The sequence below is a fragment of the Rattus norvegicus genome, chromosome 12 (assembly GCF_021556685.1).
Source record: "Rattus norvegicus strain SHRSP/BbbUtx chromosome 12, alternate assembly SHRSP_T2T, whole genome shotgun sequence".
NCBI classification, from domain to species: Eukaryota; Metazoa; Chordata; class Mammalia; order Rodentia; family Muridae; genus Rattus; species Rattus norvegicus.
In genome coordinates, this window is record NC_141545.1 from 9,295,430 (window position 1) to 9,312,531 (window position 17,102).

At 42.4% G+C, this 17,102-nt stretch overlaps 1 pseudogene across 1 annotated transcript; it reads right to left on the reverse strand.

The window, feature by feature from the left end:
* Positions 1-4,965: 4,965 nt before the first annotated feature.
* Higd2al1 (HIG1 hypoxia inducible domain family, member 2A-like 1) lies at positions 4,966-5,601 on the reverse strand (annotated as a pseudogene). The gene has a single exon (XR_015634191.1). The product of XR_015634191.1 is annotated as an HIG1 hypoxia inducible domain family, member 2A-like 1 (transcript).
* Positions 5,602-17,102: the final 11,501 nt, after the last annotated feature.

Below are 17,102 nucleotides of genomic sequence, written 5' to 3' on the forward strand. Positions count from 1 at the left end.
ATGACCTTTTCCCTTGCAATAGGCACATTGGTCCCTCTCTAATGGAGGATGGGTCTTTCCTTCAGTAGGGGCTGGCTTACCTTTGCACCTTCTATGAGCTGGTTTTTCAGCTGTCATCAGGATGGCTGTGGCTCATGGTGGCAAGTAGCACTTTCACCAGTCCTCTGATCTGTTGTTCCCCAGGGGTCTCCAGGTTGTTTAAAACCTTCTCAGCTGTGGCTGCTAACTCAGCCAGTTGCTTACTTGTAAAGCTGTCCAGGTGCCAAAGCTTCCCATGGATGCAAGGGCAGCTTTGTTAACAAAAGAGAGATGACTGGTACTCTCTGGCTTCTGGATCTAAAGGAGTGTATGTCTTATAGGCTTTAAAAAGTCTTTCTAGATAGTTCCTGGGACTCTCATTCTTTCCCTACATCCCCTGGCTTATCTTAGATAAATTCGTGGGATGTCTGGTGGCCTCTCAGAGGTCTCCCATCAGAATCTGGTGGTAGACCCAGAGTCTCTCCCTACCTTCAGCAGTATTAAAATCCCAGTCAGGTAAAGTCAAAGGAAAGGCTTCATTGATATCAGCCTGGACATGGGTGGGCAGCCCTTTTACTTCCAGAAGCAATTTTTGTGTAGTTCCTATGATCTCTCTTCTCTGTTGTGAAGAGGACCTGGAGCAGTTGCTGACTGTCATCCCAGATGGGCTGGTGAGTCAGCATGATTGAATCTCAGACCTGGAGAACTAATGGTCTTCCTGAAAATAGGGGGTTCTGAACCATCCTATTGCAAAGATCAATACTGGCCATTGGCACATATATTATAGCTGTTTCTCTTACATATCTGGGGGTTCTGTAGCCTGGAGGGGTAAGGCCATAATAGAGTCAAGCCTCTGGGAAGTATGGGCCTGAGTGTGACATGGAATCCAAGTTGAGTCAGGGGAGTCAGGAGCTTCTCCTTTGTCTGCCTGTACCATCTGGGCAGGGGAAGTAGTGACAAGAACAGGAACGTAAGGAGGGGATAGAGATCCTCTTTGGTAGAGGAATTGGGGACCAAGGCAGGGGGCCAATAAAACTCTCCTTTAAAGGAAGAAGGGTGGGGAACAGTGCAGTCAGTGGTCTCATCCAAAGAGGTGGCTTCTGATCCAGGTATTGATATATGGCAGTTGGTCATAGAGTACAGTCTTCACCCTTTAAATGGTGGGGAGATGAAAAATGAATGGTGGGCCATTCTTTCCTGCAAAAGATGCTTGGTTTTCTGGGATGAACAGCTAGACCCGAGTCTTATGGGACTTGGCAAGTCTTAAAAAGGGTTCAGGACCAAGCCCGGTGGCATGCTCTGTGCCTGTCCCATTCTAGGAATCAAAGAAACATTTGTATAAGAGGACAAAAAGCACATATAGAATAAATACAAACATTCCCAGGAAAATGAAAGCAAAATGAAGAGACTGACTCAGACAGTCTCCCTCCCTGTGCAGAAGAGGTCCAAAGACCCACAGCTGGTTCAGAATTCTGAGAAAAACTAGTAAGTCCTCCTGCTACTGATAGGGGGCCAGGAGCATCTTCTGTAGCCCCTGGCTGGGTGACAAAATACATGTCAGTTTTGTCCCTCTTGCCTTGCCAATTAAACCTGAAACAGAAACACAGAGATGGACAAGAAGAGAGACAACTGGGCACCTGGACTTACTGATTGGAAAAACATTCAATTATTTGGATCAGGAGTCTCTAGCAAATCCCAGACTAGCCCCCAAATGTAAAGGCCTGTGATTCACCAAAGAATGATACCCCAGACTCAATTGACATGTAAAAGCAAAGAGTGTTTTATTCTGCAGAAGTCCAACATGTAGGGGTCTATATTTACCAAGATGGAGATACGCAGGTAAGCCTGAAGGCTCAATTTAAAGCAGATTAGGGGAATTCCAGGGAGGGGTAAGTAACCTTTATGTTGATTGGTTAACTTTGTCTCTAAGGGTATGGGTATGTTTGGGTTTGTCTAGGGCTCTGAAAACATTCCAGAACCATTGCTGGGGGTGCCTAGAAACTGTTGGGGGTGGGAGATCTGGAAGTTGTTGCTGACTCACTGCGCTTGCCTCAGGCTAGGTAATGGGGCAGCTTCTGATTGGCTGCCCCTGTCCTGTGTTTTTTCCAGTAATTGACTTACTGAGACTTGCCCAGTTCTGGGAAACTTAAACTTAGCCCTAGTCTCTTGAACTGCCAGTTTGAAGCCTGTTATGGAGTCGTCATGGTTTAGTCTTCTCACCTGCTTTCTTATAGAAAGCAGCTCAGGCATGGCACTATCCACAATGGATTGTGCCCTTCCCCATTAATCACTAATTGGGAAAACGCCGGGTACTTGGATTTCATGAAGGCATTGTCTCAACTGAGGCTCCTTTCCTAACTATTACTCTAGCTTATATTAAGTTGACACATAAAACCAGCCCGTACAATTGAATTTACAGTTTATAGTGTATAATGAAGGGAGGCCAGGCCATTAGCTCAAGGAAGAAACCTGGAAGCAGGAGCTGAAACAGAGGTCATAGAGGAGCACTCCTTAATGATTTGATCAATTAAGAAAATGCCCCAAAGACTTGCCTATGGGCAATTTAATGGAGTAATTTTCTCACATGAGATTCTCTCTTCTCAGATGGCTCTAGCTTGTATCAAACTGACAAACACACTAACCATAACAGCTACATAAAGAAGAAACAAAACCACCCCCAAGTCAGAAAATAAGACAGCATGGTATTGACAACAAAACACACACTTAGATGAATAAAAACAGAGCAGATTTCCCCAGAAACAAACATGCACAAATATCAATTCATTTTTGCTGAAGGAGCAAAAATGATTCATTAAGAGAAAAAATTCTGTTATAGATTATACTGGGGAAATTAGACATATAGATGTAAAAACAAGTTATTTCAGGGCTGAGGGTATGACTCAGATGTAGAGTTCTTGCCTAGAACCCCAAATGAGAGTTGGGTGTATGAGTGGCTCAGGGATAAAAACCCTGCCTAAAATCCCCCAGTGAGGGGCTAGAGTATGACTTAGCTGGATGTGTTTGCCTAACATGTACAAGACCTAGATTCTAACCCACAAACGACAAAAAATACTGTCTAAACTCTAACCTTACAGCTTAAAGAAGAAAAATGTGTTGTAATGAGATACAGAGGATAGGCATGTTCATAGAAGCAGAGAATAGAATTGAGATTGCACCCTTAGAATTGGCATTAATGAGGAGACACGTTTTGTTTGGAGAAAGTTTTTCAGATGACAATGGCTATGCAACACCATGAATGTGTTTAATACCAATGAGTTTCTCACTTCAAATGGATAGACTAGGCCTGGGTTACTGTAATTTCAGCACTGAGGAGGCTGAGGCAGGAAAATTCTCATTTCAGGAATGGACTAAGCTGCACAATGGGGAGCAGTTTTAGAACAGTTGAGAGGTAGAGTTCAGTGGTTGAGGCCAAGGTCAACATTTATCATTGGGAGAGAAGGCCTACTCTGTAGTTTGTGTGTGTGTGTGTGTGTGTGTGTGTGTGTGTGTGTGACCTCACATAGACATAAAGAATCAGAGACCTGGTGTAACACACAAAACAAAACAGATGGGAACAAGAGAGAAATCCATGTGGCTTTAAGCTTGGTTATGGATTTTTAGAAACAATCTTCACAAAAATTGACTCCAAACTTTACTGAAACAGAAACTTAAGAGGCAGGGATTTTGAAGCTAAATGGTTAAGTACTAGCCGAGCAATAGGAGGGCCCCAAGTTTTCTGTGACACAGAAATTAAAATACAATGAGAAATACTTGTTTTGTAAAAATCACTAGAAAGAGAGTAGAAAGATAAGCGGCACAGAGAAGACATCCTCATAAAACACACTGCTGTTGGTTTGATGTGTCCACAGATTCCCATAGCTGTAGTGCAAATTATCCTCCCAAGCCAGGCCTAGAGGCACAGACCTGTCATCAGAGCTGCTCGTGAGGCTGAGAAAGAAGGTTGGAAGGTTAAAGGGTAACATGGACTACATAGTGCATATAAGGATAGCCCAGACAATAGAGTGAGACCCTGTCTCAGAAAGGTAGAAAGAGGGGTTGGGATGTGGCTCAGTGATTGAACATTTCTCATTGATTGACAAGTGTGAAATCTAGAGGTCCATCTCAGCTCATTCACACATACACACTCACATTCAGTGCTATGTTGTGGTTTGAGTGAATATCTCTCATAGGCCCATAGGTAAGTTTGTGTTTTTCAGAGTTTTAGTATGTGGGTTGGGGGTGTGCTATGCACTTTTAAGAGGTGGAGCCCCTAGATGAGACTTATTATGGTTGTTTAGCTGTTGTTTAGTTGTTCACCATACTTAATGTCCATGTTTATAGCTATAAAAATACCTAACCTCAGTCACAGAAGCTTCTTTTTGCAGGGAATGATGGTGAGCACAAAGAATATGGCTGCTTAAGGTATGAAAAATAATTATTCAAGCTCAAAAAAGGAGGAACGGAGAATGTTAGAACCAGAGGGAGGAAGAAATGTTATTTTCTGGGCATAACATAACCATTACAATTATGAACTCACAGAAGCTTTCAACAATCAATCATGAATGGTGAGCTACTTATGAGATCATACCCGACTCTGATGAACTATTGACTATTGATGAAATTTTTTGTAAGGCAGTCATTGTCTTCAGTTTTGTGCACATTGGTGAACCCACTAAGTTTCAAAGGACAGTTCAAAGCCTCTAGTCATCAAGGTGGTCATAGTTAAACACAGCTGGTCACAAAAGAAAAAGATATAAATGTTAAAGAGGGAGGTGAGAAAATAACCAGAATACATTATACATATGTATGACATTGTTAAAGAAGAAAATCAGTAAGAATTATGTCTACAAAAAGAAGTAGGGTTCTAGATGTACATCCTGGCTCAAGATGTGAGTCCTTTACTCAGGTACATATTTCCATTATTGATATGGATTGCCTCCTCTTTTTTTTTTTACAAGTGTAATAAGGTTTTATTAAGTAATTAAGGGGACACACCACAAAGTAGAAGCATGCAACCCAACAGAAAGGGATCTGGGATTTCGAGGGGCGGGGGTGGATGCGCAAATCAGTCACAAAACCGACCACTTCCTCACCCAAACGACAATAAGGTCCTGTCAGAAACGGAGGTAGCAAGTCTGACAGGGCTGTTTGTTACTCCTGGGTTTTGTAGTGATTTCCATGGAGCTTTCAATACCCAGCCATACACTCAGGATCGAGACTTCATAGTGGATGCCGCTAACCCCAACAAGATGGCTACGACCGTGAAACCCTGGGCAGCGATCCGGGTGCGCATCATTAGTTGGGATCGGTGGCTCTGGCCGCGGTGGAAGCAGTAAAGGCCATAGGTTAGGGCAGCCGCCGTACCCAGACAGCCTATAGGCACCATTGGGTTCTCACGGGTCTTGCGAATAAACTTTTCCTTGAAGCCCTCTGGATTGGTGTAGACCGTGGGGCTGAAGCCCTCGATAACTGGGGCCTTGGACGGATCAAAAGGCGCCTCTGGACTCACAGGACCGGGAGCCACCATACCGACCCGCACAAAACAAGGTAGGACAAAAATCCGGACCCGGGACCCCGCCTTCTGATCGGATTGCCTCCTCTTAACAGAAGCTGAGCCCAGTGGGTCACTTGAACTTGTATTTGAATGTCCAACTGTGGGAAAAGTGAACCTTTTCTCTTTATAACTTAAGTACTTCAATTATTTCATGAGAGTGATAGTTAACTAGTACTTTATATCTTGACAAGTAAAATATCACCTTCTACAGTTCAAATATATCTTAATAATTTTATCCTCAGAGTCAAATGTGGATAATGTGAAGGAGGTGGGGCTTTGGGGAGGTGTATGGATTACTATGTTCATGGATCAGTGAATTATTATAGGAGTAGCTTTATTATAAAAGTGAGGTTTTTCTAGCTCACTTGCTCTGTATGGGCCAAGCACACTTACATATATAATATAGGTTGGGCATCCTTAATCCAAAATTGGAAATACTAATATATAACTCTTATATATGAAATATATAAATAAATATACATATACATACATATATGATAAACTTTTACTTAAGTCAGGAACTGGCAAGATGGTCCAGTTGATAAAGGTACTTACAGTCTAAGCCTGGTAGTACGAGAGAAAAGACTAAAAAATTCTCTCTCCACAGGTACACTATGCTCCACACCCTACTTTAATAACAATAAGTAACAATAGTAGTGTTTTCTTTCTTTTTTTCGTTCTTTTCTTCTTTCCTCCTTCCCTTCCTTCCTTTTCTTCTTTTCTTCCTTCCCCCCCCCCTCTCTCTCTCTCTCTCTCTCTCCTTTTTTCAAGGAATTCTCTATATAGCTATGGCTGCCCTGGAATTCCCTGTATAGACCAGGCTGGCCTCCAACACAAAAATCTCATGCCCTTGTCTCCAGATTTAAGTGTATGGGACTGAAGGTATATGCTATCATTACTTTGCTTCTTTCCCAGCTCAAGAAGTTTCAGAGAAAAGGAATAATTGTGTTTTTTTATTATATTTTGGTGAAGAAATGTGGCTGCTTTCTACCCTGTTCAAAAACAAATTTGCCCAAGGCTAAATTGAAGCATTTTTTTTTTCAGATTAGTGGCACTAGTGGAAGAGATATTTAAACAGCTGAGTGCTGACCGTGTCCTCTGGTTATGAGTGGCCACTCTTATTCAGCTGTATAATAAAAAGGAGCAAGTTGAGCAAGAAGAATACAAAATGTACAGTTTGAAGAGAATAGGGGCATGAGGAAAAGTAATGGAGCTAAGTCCTGTGATCAAGGAGATAAACAGATTAAAGAAAAGTCTGCGGCAGGGATATTCCACTGCTGTCACTGCCTCTTCCTCCTGCCCTCCTCATCTATCTCCCCCTTCTTTCTTCTTTATTTCTGAAATTCCTTCCCTCTTCTCTTCTCTTTCTCCCTTCTCCCCCTTTTCTTTTCTCTTCTCCCTTCTTTAACCCTCTTTTGTCCTCCTTCATCCTTATCCTTCCCACTCTTCTTTCTCCCCCCCCCCTTTTCCTTTCTTATTCATCTCTTTTCCCTCCTCCTTCCTTCTTCTTTGCTCCTCCTCTCTCTTACTCTCTTTTTTTCTCCCACCCCTTCTGGGCTAGAGATTAAACCCAGGACTTTGCATATAATTGTCAAGCATTTTAACATTGTAACACTGAACCTTTTTGTTTGTTTGTTTTTGCATTTCATTTGAAACAGGTCTCAATGTTGGTCAGACTAGACTAAAACTTAGATCCTTCTGCCTCAGTCTCCCAAGTACCTGGGACAGATGTACACCACCCCTCTAGGCTACTGCATTTTTTTCTTTCCACATGTGCTCTAATCCCTATAACAGCCCCCTCCCACCTGCAGCTATTGTCCTCTCTCTCATTTTGCTCATGAGCAAACTTTAAGGTTCACAGAGATCTATGAATTCTCCCAAAGCCATCCAACTCTAAGTAGTACAACTGAGATGATATAGTAGTGACTGTGACACTGTGCAACCTGACACTTTGAAGGCAGGCACTCCAGGGCCCTGGGAGGGCATTTTTTTGCAATTCAGCACAGGTATCTCTCCACTTTACAAGCCTAGTTTATTGTAACTAAAACATTAATGCTGTAGCATAATCTTAAAAGAGGGGGGGCAGAGCTGAAAATCAGTTGCCAGGAACACTGAAACACCTAAGAGCAGAGGGAAATCACCACTTCTGCTCCGAGGGACCCACCTTGAGCCCTCAAGACACAGGAATCTACAAGCAGTCTGGGACAGGATCCTTCTGGTTTCTGCCTATGCTTGGACTTGACCAGGTCACACAGCTCTCTGTACCCAGATCCCCTGGGGGAGAGAGCAGGACTCTCAGAAGTGCAGACAATTCTGAGAGCTCAGGGGAGACCACCACTTCTGTTCATATTCCTGGCCCAAGAGGAACCTACCTGGAGACCTTTGGACACAGGAGCTGAGGAGCATTCTGGGACAGGATCCTTCCAGTTTTTAATTACACCTGGAGCTGACCCTGTGATACAGCTCTCTATACCCAGATCCTGATGAAAGAAAGCTGGTCTCCAGGGTGCAGACACACAGGCTTACAGGAGAGTCAAACAACTGTCAGAGATAGCAAGACCAGCTAACACCAGAGACAACAGGATGGCCAGAGGATAAGCAATAGAAAGCAAGACTACTTGGCATCATCAGAGCCCAGTTCTCCCACTAAAGCATATTCTGGATATCCCAACACATGGGAACAGCAAGATTTGGATTTATAATCACATATCATAATGATGAGAGAGGACTTTAAGTAGGACACAAATAACTCCTTAAAGAAATACAGGATAACACAGGTAAACAAGTAGAAGCCATTAAAGAAGAAACACAAAAATTCCTTAAAGAATTACAGGAAACACAAACAAATAGGTGAAGGAATTGAACAAAAACCATCCATGATCTACAAATGGAAATAGAAACAATAAAGAAATGACAAAGGGAGACAACTCTGGAGATAGAGAACCTAAGAAAGAGATCAGGAGTCATAGATGCAAGCATCACCAACAGAATACAAGAGATAGAAGAGAGAATCTCAGGGGCAGAAGATACCATAGTCAACAGTCAAAGAAAATGTAAAACACAAAAGACTCCTAACCCAAAACACCTAGAAAATGCAGAACACAATGAGAAGATCAAACCTAAGGATAATAGGTTTAGAAGAGAGTGATGATTCCCAACTTAAAGGGACAGTAAATACATTTAGCAAAATTATAGAAGAAAACTTTCCTAGCCTAAAAACAGAGATGCCCATGAACATATAAGAAGCCTACAGATCTCTAAATAGATTGGACCAGAAAAGCAATTCCTCCCATTACATGATAGTCACAACAACAAATGTACAAGTCAAAGAAATAATATTAAAAGCAGTAAGGGAAAAAGTCAAGTATCATACATATGAAGGCAGACCTATCAGACTCATACCAGACATTTCAACAGAATTTAAGAAAACCAGGAGATCATGGGCAGATGTAACACAGACGCTAAGAGAACACAAATGCCAGCCCAGGTTACTACATCCAGCAAAAATCTCCATTACCATAGATGGAAAAACCAAGATATTCCATAACAAAACCAAATTTACACAATATCTTTGCACAAATCCAGTCGTACAAAGAACAGTAGGTGGAAAACTCCAACACAAGGAAGGAAAGTTGATCCTAGGAAAAGCAAGAAAGTAATCTTGCAAGAAACACCAAAGAAGAGAGCTACACAAACATAATTCCACCTCTAAAAAATTAGCAGGAAACAAAAATCACTATTCCTTAATATAGATCAATGGATCTATAAATTGATCTATATACTATACTATATACCATAATCTTAACATCAATGGACTCAATTCCCCAATAAAAAGACATAAAAAAACAGACCGAATGTGTGACGAGGAACCAGCATTTTGCTGCATATAGGAAAAACTAGTGACAAAGACAGACAGTACCTCAGAATAAAAGGCCAGAAAACAATGGTCCCAAGAAACAAGATAGATAAACCCTTAGCCAGACTAACCAGAGGGCACAGACAGTGTATCCAAATTAACAAAATCAGAAATGAAAAGGGAGCCATAACAACAGAGGGTAAGAAGATTCAAAAAGTCATCAGATCCTACTACAAAAACTTATTCAACAAAGCTGGAATTCTGGATGAAATGTACAATTTTCAAGACAGATACAGGTACTAAAGTTAAATCAGGATCAGATAAACCATCTAAACAGTCCCATAACTCCTAAAGAAATAGAAGCCGTTATTAAAAGTCTTCCAGGGTTGGGGATTTGGCTCAGTGGTAGAGTGCTTGCCTAGCAAACGGAAGGCCCTGGGTTCAGTCCCCAGCTCCGAAAAAAAGAAAAAAAAAGAAAAAGAAAAAAAAGAAAAGAATAAAAGTCTTCCAAGCAAAAAAAGCCCAGAACTAGATAGGTTTAGTGGAGAATTGTATCAGACCTTCATAGAAGACCTAATACCAATACTGTCCAAACCATTTGACAAAATATAAACAGACTAAGCACTACCCACTTTTTCTATGAAGCCATAATTATGCTTATACCTAAGCTATACAAAGACCCAACAAAGAAAAAAGAACTTCAGGCCAATTTCCCTTATGAATATCGATGCAAAAATACTCAATAAAAAGTTGAAGGACCTCCACATGAAACCAGATACACTCAAACTAATAGAAGAAAAAGTGGGGAAGCATCTCGAACACATGGGCACTGGAGAAAATTTCCTGAACAAAACACCAATGGCTTATGCTCTAAGATCAAGAAGCAACAAATGGGATCTCATAAAACTGCAAAGCTTCTGTAAGGCAAAGGACACTGTTCTTAGGACAAAACGGCAACCAACAGATTGGGAAAAGATCTTTACCAATCCTACAACAGATAGAGGCCTTATATCCAAAATATACAAAGAACTCAAGAAGTTAGACTGCAGGGAGACAAATAACCCTGTTAAAAAATGGGGTTCAGAGCTAAACAAAGAATTCACAGCTGAGGAATGTCGAATGGCTGAGAAACACCTAAAGAAATGTTCAACATCTTTAGTCAGAAGGGAAATGCAAATCAAAACAACCCTGAGATTTCACCTCACACCAGTGAGAATGGCTAAGATCAGAAACTCAGGTGACAGCAAATGCTGGTGAGGATGCGGAGAAAGAGGAACACTCCCCCATTGTTGGTGGGATTGCAGACTGGTACAACCATTCTGGAAATCAGTCTGGAGGTTCCTCAGAAAATTGGACATTGAACTGCCTGAGGATCCAGCTATACCTCTCTTGGGCATATACCCAAAAGATGCCCCAACATATAAAAAAGACACGTGCTCCATTATGTTCATAGCAGCCTTATTTATAATAGCCAGAAGCTGGAAAGAACCCAGATGCCCTTCAACAGAGGAATGGATATAGAAAATATGGTACATCTACACAATGGAATATTACTCAGCTATCAAAAACAATGACTTTATGAAATTCATAGGCAAATGGATGGAACTGGAAAATATCATCCTGAGTGAGGTAACACAACCACAGAAAAACACACATGGTATGCACTCATTGATAAGTGGATATTAGCCCAAATGCTCGAATTACCCTAGATGCACAGAACACATGAAACTCAAGAGGGATGACCAAAATGCGAATGCTTCACTCCTTCTTTAAAAGGGGAACAAGAATACCCTTGGCAGGGAATAGGGAGGCAAAGATTAAAACAGAGGCAGAAGGAACACCCTTTCAGGACCTGTCCCACATGTGGCCCATACATATACAGCCACCCAGTTAGACAAGATGGATGAAGCAAAGAAGTGCAGGCTGACAGGAACCGGATGTAGATCTCTCCTGAGAGACACACCCAGAATACAGCAAATACATAAGCTAATGCCAGCAGCAATCCACTGACCTGAGAACGGGACCCCCATTGAAGGAATCAGAGAAAGGACTGATAGAGCTTGAAGGGGCTTGCGACCCCATATAAACAACAATGCCAACCAACCAGAGCTTCCAGGGACTAAGCCACTACCCAAAGTCTATACATGGACTGACCTTGGACTCCAACTGCATAGGTAGCAATGAATAGCCTAGCGAGAGCACCAATGGAAGAGGAAGCCCTTGGTCCCTCCAAGACTGAACCCCCAGTGAACGTGATTGTTGGGGAGAGGGTGGTAATGGGGGGAGGATGGGAAGGGGAAGCCCATATAAAAGGGGAGAGGGAGGGTTTAGGGGGGATGTTGGCCTGGAAACCGGGAAGGGGAATAACAATCGAAATGTAAATAAGAAATACTCAAGTTAATAAAGATGGAAAAAATTGAAATTGAAAAATATTTTTGAAGGAAATATCAGAAGATGGAAGGATCTCCCATGTTCATCGATTGGCAGGATTAATATAATAAAAAATGGCCATTTTTCCAAAAGCAATCTACAGATTCAATGCAATCCCCATCAAAATTTCAATTTAATTCTTCTTAGAGTTATAAAGAACAATTTGCAAATTCATTTGGAATAACAACAACAACAACAACAATAACAACAACAATAACAACAATAACAATAACAACCACAACAATAAACCCAGGACACTAGAAACTATCCTCAACAATAAAAGAACTTACCGGGGAATTGCCATCTCTGACCTCAAGCTGTATTACAGAGCAATGGTGATAAAAACTGTATGGTATTGGTTCAGAAACAGGCAGGTAAATCAATTGAATAGAATGAACCCACAGTCACTTGATCTTTGACAAAGGAATTAAAACCATCCAGTGGAAAAAGGACAGCATTTTCAACAAATGGTGGTGTCAACTGGAGGTCAGCATGTAGAAAAATGCAAATTGATCCATTATTATTGCCCTGTAGAAAGCTCAAGTTCAAGTGGATCAGGACCTCCATATAAAACCAGATACACTGAAACTAATAAAAGAAAAATCGGGGAAGAGCCTTGAACACACGGGTACTGGGGAAATTTTTCCAAACAGAACAACAATAGCTTATGTTCTAAGGTCAAGAATCGACAAATGGGACCTCAAAAAATTGCAAAGCTTCTGTAAGGCAAAGGACACTGTCACTAGGACAAAATGGCAACCCACAGATTGGGAAAAGATCTTTAACAGTCCTTCATCTGATAGAGCGATAATATCTAATATATACAAAGAACTCAAGAAGTTGGACTCCAGAGAATCAAATAACCTTATTTAAAAAGGGGCTACAGAACTAAAGAAAGAATTCTCAGCTGAGGAATATTGAATGTCTGAGAAGTACCTTAATGAGAACATCCTTAGTCATCTGGGACATGCAAATCAAAACAACCCTGAAATTCTACCTCACGACAGTCAGAATGGCTAAGATCAAACACTCAGGTGTTAGTAGATGCTGGTGATGTTGTGGAGAAGTAGGAACACTCCTCGATTGTTTGTATGATTACAAGCTTGTTAACCACTCTGCAAATTAGTCTGGAGGTTCCTCAGAAAACTGAACATAGTACTTTCTGATGACCCAGCTATACCACTTCTGGGCATATACCCAAAAAATGCTACAACATATAACAAGGACACATGCTTCACCATGTTCATAGCAGCCTATTTATAATAGTCAGAAGCTGGAAAGAATCCATGTTGGGGGGAGGGGTGAAAAGCACCCTGATTCCTGGTTGAGACAGGTTGAATCCCCTGAAACCCCAATAGGGATGACAGGCGCATTCCCAGCCTCCCAGATGAAGGTTTCACTTGCTGCAGCCCCCACAAACACCTGTAGAGAGGTTTGAGACAGACCAGTCATGTAGGGCAATGCCCCAAGTCCCTCCTCCACTGGTGAGGTCATATAGGCTTAAGACAGGACTAAGCCCCCAAATACGTAGATGACATCTTCCCAAGCTCTCAGGACAAACCAATAGGAAGTTTCTGCTGTCAGACACTGACCCATCCAAAAAAACCGTATTTAGGAATTGCGTTCAGAATTAAAGGCATGCAGGAATTATTCCATCATCTGAGAATTTCTGTCATACGAGCTGTAATACCACTGCTTGTGGAAGAGATCTGCTTTCCTGAAATCATTGTCACCAGAAGCTCCCCTGTACCCACTGTCTGCTTGTCAGTCTCCTGCTGGCTCAGTGTGGTCTGAGCAACTGAAGTGGCAGCAGTGGAAAGGAGCAGGACCAGCAGGTGAGGAGGTGGAAGCAGTCCCCTGCACCCACCCTCCTACCTGAGATTTCTCCCTCTTACCTGACCTGCACACCTAGCTGGACAAGAGATCTCTGGGAGAGCCTCCTGGTCCCAGAGCACTACAAACCCAGATGTCCTTCAACAGAGGAATGGATACAGAAAATATGGTACTTCTACACAGTGGAATACTACTCACCTATTACAAACAATGACTTCATGAAATTCATAGGCAAATGGGTGGAACTAGAAAATATCATCCTGAGTGAGGTAACCTAATGACAAAAAAATCCCACACATGGTATGCACTCACTGATAGTGGATATTAGTTCAAAGGTTCGGATTACCCAAGATACAATCCACAGACAACATGAAGTTCAAGAAGAAGGATGACCAAAGTGTGTATGCTTCAGTTCTTCTTAAGGGAGGACAAAAACATTCATAGGAGGAGATATGGAGTCAAAGTTTGGAGCAGAGACTGAAGGAATGGCCATTCAGAGCCTGCCCCACCTGGGGATCCAGCCCATAAACATACAGCCATCAAACCCAGACAATATTGCTGATGTCAAGGAATGCATGGTGACAGAAGCCTGATATATAGCTGTCTCCTGAGAGACTCTGTCAGAACATGAAACATACAGGGGCGAATGCTTATAGCCAACCATTGAATGGAGAATGTGGTCCCAATTGGAGGAGTCAGAGAAAGGATTGAAGGAGCTGAAGGGGTCTGCAACCCCAGAAAGACAACAATACCAACCAACCAGAGTTCCTAGCGACTAAAACACTATCCAAAGAGTACATGTGTACAGACCCATGGCTCTAGCTGCATATGTAGCAGAGGATGGCCTTGTTGTGTATCAAAGGGAGGAGAAGTCCTTGGTCCTGTCAAGGCTGGATCCCTCTAGTGTAGGGGAATGCCATGGCAGGGAAGCAGGGATAGGTGAATGGCTGGGTTGTGGAAAGGGGATACATTTGAAATGTAAATAAAAATCCAATAAAAAAGAATAAAATAAAAAGTATATGGCCCATGGTTTTGTATTTGTCTAGTATGCACCATGCAGAGCTATGGGGCTGTTCCTCCTAAATGGTCTTTCTACCCAACTCACTGTCCTTCCATGTATTGATAATCACTTCTCCCTTCTTCAAGGAGGTCACAGTAAGAGGTGATAGACTCTGATGTGTAATACAAAAAGATTAAGACCAGATTTAGGTATAGGCAGGAGTCCTAGTTGTCCATGCCCTGTAGTCAGCCAAGATAGATAGTTGACTAATTTAGGTTTTGTCCCTTAGTCTTAGCAAGACATGGTCTCCTTTCCCTGGCCAATTGGTCAATTCTCTGGAGACACCAAAGCAATCTGAGACAGAAAAAAGTGTTCCATGAAAGCTTTTCCATTCACCCACTGGATGCCCACCTCATGCATTCTGTGTTGGGATGTAGGGAGGACCACAGGCAGTGTCAGGCTGGGCATTTCACACAGAGAAAAATAGAACATAGATTGGGGCTTTTACTGGTGCCGTAAAGGGCAAAGTGTGGGAAACAAGACTGCTGGTGTCTAGGTCACTCTGGAGGCTAGAGGAGGCACCTAGTGAAGAAAGAAATTAGGTATGGCTGCCAGAGGAGAGTAGGTGAGAACTTTAAAATAGTACATTATTTTTTGTTTCTCTGTGGGGTGGCAGACAGTGAAAGGTACCCTGATTCCTGGTTGAGATAGGTCGAATCCTTGGAGACCCTAAAAGGGACAGCAGGCACATTCCCAGTCTCCCAAGAGATCAAGGCCTCACGTAGCTGCAGTGCCCCACAGACCAGTCACATAGGGTGATGCCCCAAGCCCCTCCTCCACAGGTGAGGATGTGACCACAGGTTACATAGGTTCAAGACAGATCAGTCACATAAGGCAGCACCTCTCCACAGGTCAAGATGTGACCACAGGTCATGTAGGCTCAAGACAGATCAGTCCTAGAAGCAGGACCACACCCCCAAATATGTAGATATGGTCTTCCCAAGCTCTCAGGTCAAACCAAAAGGATGTACCTGCTGTCAGACACTGACCCTTCTAAAACTGTACTTAAGAATCATGTTCAGAAGGATTAAAGGTGTGCAGGAATTGTTCCATTGTCTGAGAGCTTCTGTCATAAGAGCTATAACACCACTGCTTGGGTAAGAGATCTGCTCTACCGAAATAGCCACCAGAAGCTCGTCTGCACCCCTTGCCAGCTAGTCAGTCTCTTGCTGGCTCAGCTAGGCTTGAGCAACTGAAGCGGCAGTTGCGGAAGGGAGAAGGACCAGCAATAGAGGTGGCAGAAGCTGTTTCTCCTCCCTGCCTGAGTTCTCTTCCCTTCACCTGAGCTCTAGCACCTATCCAGGCCAGATATCTCTGTGGACAGCCCCAGGTGCCAGAGTCCCACATTTCTCATTTTAAATACTATATTCATTTATTATGTAATATATGCACATGTTATATTTCTGTGTGTGTGTCTGTGGGTGTAAATGTGTTCATACATACAGGTGCATGTGGAGGTCAGAGGTTGCCATCAGGTGCTCTTCACCTTTTGGCACTGAATTTGGGAGTCTCAACCTAGGCTCCACATCTAGTCCAGCCACCTTTCCTCAATAAGCCAATAAAAAGCCAAATTTAAAGTGGAAAGCAAAGGCTGGGCATGGTCTCTAGCTGTCACATTGAAATGATGTAGCAATTTCATGAAGCCTTTTCAGAAACAGCAAAGAAGATAGAGAATCAACACACTTTTCAAATATGTTGGTGGAAACCTCTGAGAACTCGGTAACAGCTAAGTTGGGGATTCTGTGTTACAGGCCTCAGATACGATCTCATGAAACTCTCACATTTTTGGTTGGCAGTGCTCTGTTCAGTTCATATAATTTTGAAAGTTTTCACTGTTACTCACAGGATTGTTAGATGAGACACAGACGTGGGAAAGGAATAGCTATTGAGGGAGTTAAAGAGAGCTTAAGAATAATTATAAGGCTCTGGACTTGCAACATTCCAACCTTTATACAATCTTTGCAGTTTTACTCAGTTAATCAGCTTTCCTTTCAGGCATTTTAATTATTCTTCTCTCCTTTTTTCCTTTTCCTTCTCCTCTCCCCACACCGTTTTCCTTCTCCTACTCTCCTCTTCACATCTATCCCCCCTCCTCCATTTTTTCTTCTTCTTGAAGCCAGCTACTCTCTATGTAGCTCAGACAGGGCTTGAGCTTACACTCCTCCCAACTGAGTCTCCCCCATGCTATGATTGCAGACATCCACTAAATGGTTAATATATGACATAAACAAGACCTTTTCTTGAGAACAAATCTGAGATGAGAGAAAGTGAAGCAGGTTGTTCTTTGATTTTTTTTTTTTGAGACAGAGTTTCCCTGTGATTAGCCCTGGTTTTCCTCGGTTTGCTCTGTA